At 45.3% G+C, this 6000-nt stretch overlaps 1 protein-coding gene across 5 annotated transcripts in view; it reads left to right on the top strand.

The window, feature by feature from the left end:
• Positions 1-6000, top strand: part of PLXNA1 (plexin A1) — a 293840-nt gene that overhangs the window by 217122 nt on the left and 70718 nt on the right. The gene's annotated exons all lie outside the window — the stretch shown is intronic.

Below are 6000 nucleotides of genomic sequence, written 5' to 3'. Positions count from 1 at the left end.
TTCCTTGGCGTTTTTTTTTTCCTGTCATTTAAACCCTTTGACACAAGTCGACTATCTCACAAGTACTTTTTAATGATGTGTAACTGTGAGTGGCTGGGGGCGCAGTATCATTGCTCTTATACACCAAGGAAACCTGTTTTGTTATCAGCCAGAAAATGATTAAAAACTCAAGACGGTCCATAAGACAAGACAGCGGCCGTATCCTGAAATCAGCAGTATCTTCTATTCCGCACACATCCAGCTCAGCCGGCGAGATTAGCTGTACAGACCGTCCTGGGGACAGCCGGGGAGAAGGGGTCCTGAGGTGGCAGGAGGGTGACACACAATTACATTGGAGAAAGGCTTTATTGGAGGGGGGGGCTATGTTTGAAAGGATTCTGATCCACCGCCTCTCTGCTTGGCTTTGCCATATGTCGCCAGCCCCAGTGGATTATTACTGGGTATGAGATGTATTCCCAATCCATATTGCTGACTGGAATTATTTTTTGAATTGCGGTATATGATGTTTGGGGGCTGGCTATAGGCTTAGGGTGTAGGGAAACCATAGTATTGGCTAATTTGAGATCATTTAAGAATATCTTTATTACTGAATAATGGACCTTTCTGTGGTCCCACACATGCCCCAGTGGAGCGAGCATACGGCCTACAACAGTGGATCTCAACTCCGGTCCTCGAGTACCACCGGCAGGTCATGTGTTCTGGATCTCTGCACATGTGAGGTAATCTTATTTTGCTAGGTCAGTAATTATCCCACCTGCTTCCATAGACAAAAAATCCTGAAAACATGACCTGCTGAGAATACTTGAGGGCTGAAGTTGAGAACCACTCCAGATACTTTATATCTGCAGCATTGTTTGAAAAGAGATTTTGAATTGTGCTTGTTCCTAATTTCCTCATTGGCCGGCCTGTGCGCTATGTAGTACCACAATATTTATTTATAGCTAGGCGAGTGGTTTCTCGCACATAAAGCAGATTTACGCCGTCTGTTTTTTTTCTCTTAATAAACCTATTTACATAGTGTTTACATCCCAGAGGCACACACAGGCTTTTATGATTACAAAACAGCAGCAAATTAAAGCACAACTAAAACCGTCCTGAATATGATATAAATTCAGGAGAAAAAAATATTACGTAGTAGAAGTTTGTGATCCCGGCTGTTTCTGTTCGTGGTTGTGTAGCTACAAGGGAATAATATTGCCGTCTGCCTGTCTTGTGCGTACAGAGATATTGCGTGTATTTTACATAGCTCCCTGTATGGTAAATGCTGCGTCCGTACGCTCGGCAGTGATACATCGCAGGTCAGTAATTGCATTGTGAAGGCGCTTGTTAGACGCTGCTATGAGGAAGATTTTAAATGATGGTTTATCCCAGTGGTCTCTAAGTGGTCTATTCATGAAGCAGTGATAAGAGTGGAGAAGTGAACCAGTGGAGAAGTTGCCCATGACAACCAATCAGCATTGACGTAACATTTATAATTTGCATACTATACAATTGTACGGAGCAGCTGATTGGTTGCCATGGGAAACTTCTCCACTGGTTCACTTCTCCACACTTTTCACTGCTTCATGAATAGACCCCTAAATGTCGTTCCAGATGAGAAAAAAAAGATCTTTTATATGGCGCCACAAAGGGTCTGCAGCGCCTTACAAAGTACAAAACTAGTATGAACAAAACAGGAAAGCAGTGACTTACAGTTCAGGATATGGTTTATATACATTGCTGCACCAGCGGTCATAATACCCACGTAAGCAGCAGGGCTTATGATGTGGTGTTAGCAGTGGGGAGGAGGTGGTAAAAAGTAGAGATGAGCGGGTTCGGATTTACTCTGTTCTTTACGCCAGAATTATCGCCATTTCTTATTTTCTGGAATTTTCTTATTGGCTAACCAGAACACATGACGTCCGATAGCCAGTAAGGAAATTGGGGTAAATCCGAGTAAAACCGAACCCACTCCTCTCTAGTAAAAAGTGAGTGAGGGGAAGGCGCATTAGGGAAGAGGGCCCTGCTCGTGAGAGCTTACATTCTAAAGAGGTGGTGCAGACAGGGGTGACACAGAGGGGAGAGTGGTGGTGAAGGGCCCTTATGTTACGTTCATGTTCAGCAGCCGTTATAATGGAAGGGTGCTGTGGACTTGAGACTAGAACAGGGGCTCATCATTAGACTACATTAAACTTTGATTTTACATATTTTAATGCCCACAAGATCTTTTTGTCGCCCTGCGACTCCTGTAGTGCTTTTTATCATTGTTTCCCAGAATTCCCTGTATTTCAGGCCTATCAAAAGCAGCGCTCCACACGGCCATCTAAGATGCAGGTGTATTTTATATCGACTACACTAAATATCTATATACTAAATATCTGCTTCGTATGTATAGTACAGATTGGAGGCTGCCGGGTCTGTGCTCTATCTGAAGGCTCATTGGTAATCTGATGTTTATGTAAATGTTGTATTTCGGCAGGGCCAGCAGATGGGGGGCTCTCTGCTGCTAGTTAGAGGAGTGCGTGTGTGTGTTCGGGGTAGAAGGTCTTCCAATGTCCCAGGGAGATACCACGCCGTGCCTCGCAGAGCTCTGAAGCCGGGTCAATGAGAGCGTGAAATCTATGAAAGAAGGTTCTCTTCGCCAAACCTCAGTAGATTAATTGTGTTTGCAAAGCTCTCCAGCCAAGAAAATACAGATCTAACGTATTGATGGACAAGGTGTCTCTGGGGATGGCTGATGTTCCAAGCTGCCCGGCCTGCCGCCTCCTCTGCTGTCTGCCCGCTCTGCAGATCTTTCCTCCCTGCGTGTGTGTTGGTGGCTCCTGGCGTTGTACATCTGAGCACCTGATTACTGGCATGCTATTCTTATTGATGCCCAATGATTAATGCTCTAAATCCGTAATCCTCGTGGCTTAACCCTTACACTTCTGAAGATGACTTAAACCTAGAAATCTGTGCGTGGAACATCGGATAGCGGAAATTTATCTCCGATTAACAAGTCTTTAGTTTCATTATTAATTCAGGACTCGCTGCAGTCTGCAAAATAATGAGTCTGAGGCCAAAAAAAAGTGTCCAAATATGTGCATGTAAGAAGAGCGTATTTACACTCGTATGCGGAGTCTGAGGCGTCTCACGATACATTGCTGGTAGCGTGTACGCCATGTTTGTGTCTGACTGTACCAATGAAAGTAGGTAAACCTCATTCTAGTGTAACATACACCCACAAAATCATTCAGAAGGGAATCCACCAGGGTTGGCTGGTTTAATCAGTACAGGCACAACGCCTTAAAAAATGCCTATTATAAGGGAATCACTCTTGTATTATTCCATATTATTGTTGCTTGTGGTCTTCATTTGAGTGAGCTGAACCAATACAGTAAACACACACACACACACCAGAGATATAGGGAGGGTGAACCAGATCAGAGTGGTACTAAATCTGCCTAGCATCAGTTAACACACTACAAATTCCTCCCCTAACAATCCTATAGGACAGGAGAAAACCACAACTAACATTCTCAATCTTAAAGGGTAAACGACTCTAACACATTAAAGAGGCAATACACCTCATAGTTTAATCTTCATTATTATTTCAATTCCAAACCTTCATTCCTATTGAGAGATCTGAGTGCACTTGTGTATGTTTTAATATGTTTAGCCTATCTGCATATATTTAGATGTAATAAGAAGAATAAGCGGTTAAAAACTAGTTTTTATTGAAAGATGTAAAATAAAAAATCATGGTTAGAAAACATGGTTTATCAAGGTCTCTAACACAGTAATGTTTCACAGCATTAATATAAGAAGCAGGATTCAACAAGAAAAACTAAAAAAAAAAATGTATGTATGTATGGGACTCGAGTGTTGACAGTGGCAAGGTCGACACAGGAAATGGGTCGACACGAACAAGGTCGACATGGAAAAACGGTCAACATGAGTTTTTTTTATGTGTTTTTGGTGTCGTTTTCTTCGTAAAGTGACCGGGAACCCCAATTAGTGCACCGTATCCCCTCGCATGGCTCGCCATGCTTCGGGCAAGATACCTCGCTCCGCTACCATTGCACAGGTTACCGTTCCCAATTGTAGTCCACGTGGATCGTAAAGTATGAAAAAGTAATAAAAAAAAATTGTGAAAAACTCATGTCGGCCTTTTTCCATGTCGACCTAATGGCCGTGTTGACCTGTTTCATGTGTCTACCTACTCACTGTCGACTAACGGGCGTCGACCTTGACACTGTTGACCTAGGGTCCGGAGATAGAGATCGATCTATCTATCTATCTATCTATCTATCTATCTATCTATCTATCTATCTATCTATCTATCTATCTATCTATCTATCTATCTTTATATTTGAACAAACTTTTTTTTTTTTTTTTCAACCCTGAAATTCACAATCAGCCAATCAGAAGTGGCAACTAATGCTGGTGGGTTTCCGCAACCTCTGCGTGTATTAGTGCCAGCCCGCAGGGGTTGCCAGGTTACATAGAGACGCACCTCCCTGCTAGCGTAGCGGCTGCTGCAGGGGCATTTAGTACAGTCTGGTGTATAATCATTCCGGTTATTTCATAAATATCATTCAGAGTCTCCTATATAATACAGGTATATGCAGAATATTAATATTATGTAGTGGCACTTGCTCTCTTAGAGCAGAATTGTGCAACCCATTGATTTCTAGCTGCTGTGTAAACATTTGAATGCCTTTGCTGGCTGGGACTTATAGTTCTTTTAACACTTTGAGAAGCCTCCTCCCATCGTAACTCCATTATTTATCCTTTATACCGATCGTTTTCAGATGATTTTGCGGATTCTGGAGCAGGATTGGACATCATCTGGCACTGCAGCTGCTCAGGTACTACATATCCCAGCGTGCCCTGCCACAGTCTTACTGTTGGGTCATGCTACAACTGTGTCAGGACAGGCTGGGATGTGTAGTACCCGAGCAGCTGGAGTGCCAAACGTTGCTGACCCCTCCTGTAGATGATATTGTCCTCCTCGAAGTCTCCCTTTACAGACCCTTAGACATATCTCCCATCGCTCCGCAACCTGATTTGCGCCAATTGTCCTTCAGTATCTTTTCTAAAGGAAATCTTTTACTGAAATCTATTCCTGTTCCTATACTCTACGTATGACCGAATCAGGTGCATCTGCGCCAGCCTGTGTAATGCACGTATCCGTCCGTGCGTGCGGAGTATCCGTGCATCTGCGTGCACATTGCTATTATGTCCGGAGCCACCGTCTTTACCCCCCCCCCCCCCCCCCCCACACACACACACACACACACACATTCTGGGGGCAGGAGATTCATCTGCAATTGGTGTCTGTGTCCGCACGCTGCTTACACACCCACTGCACTCCCTGAATGCAGATACATGCAGTCTCATGGTTGACTCCTCTTACCTCCAACAATCGCCCATTTCATGGAGAGAGTGATCTGCCAATGGAGAGTCATTTCATCTGCCCCTGCAATCTCTGTCCGTATCAGAATGCGTTGTCCGACGCATGCAAAGTCAGTAATTGCAGGTGCAGGCAGCGATTGCTTTCTATGGGCAGGTGCAGGCACTGATTTATTTCTATGGGCAGGAGCAGGCAGCGATTGCCTTCTATGGGCAGGCGCAGGCAGAGATTGCCTTCTATGGGCAGGCGCAGGCAGCGATTGCCTTCTATGGGCAGGAGCAGGCAGCGATTGCCTTCTATGGGCAGGCGCAGGCAGCGATTGCTTTCTATGGGCAGGCGCAGGCAGCGATTGCCTTCTAAGGGCAGGCGCAGGCAGCGATTGCCTTCTAAGGGCAGGCGCAGGCAGCGATTGCCTTCTATGGGCAGGCGCAGGCAGCGATTGCCTTCTATGGGCAGGCGCAGGCAGCGATTGCTTTCTATGGGCAGGCGCAGGCAGCGATTGCCTTCTAAGGGCAGGCGCAGGCAGCGATTGCCTTCTAAGGGCAGGCGCAGGCAGCGATTGCCTTCTAAGGGCAGGCGCAGACAGCGATTGCATTCTATGGGCAGGCGCAGGCAGCGATTGCACT

This window comes from Pseudophryne corroboree, chromosome 9 (assembly GCF_028390025.1).
Source record: "Pseudophryne corroboree isolate aPseCor3 chromosome 9, aPseCor3.hap2, whole genome shotgun sequence".
Lineage (NCBI taxonomy): Eukaryota > Metazoa > Chordata > Amphibia > Anura > Myobatrachidae > Pseudophryne > Pseudophryne corroboree.
Note: the sequence above shows the minus strand (reverse complement) of the source record. Positions and strands in the feature narration are given on the sequence as shown.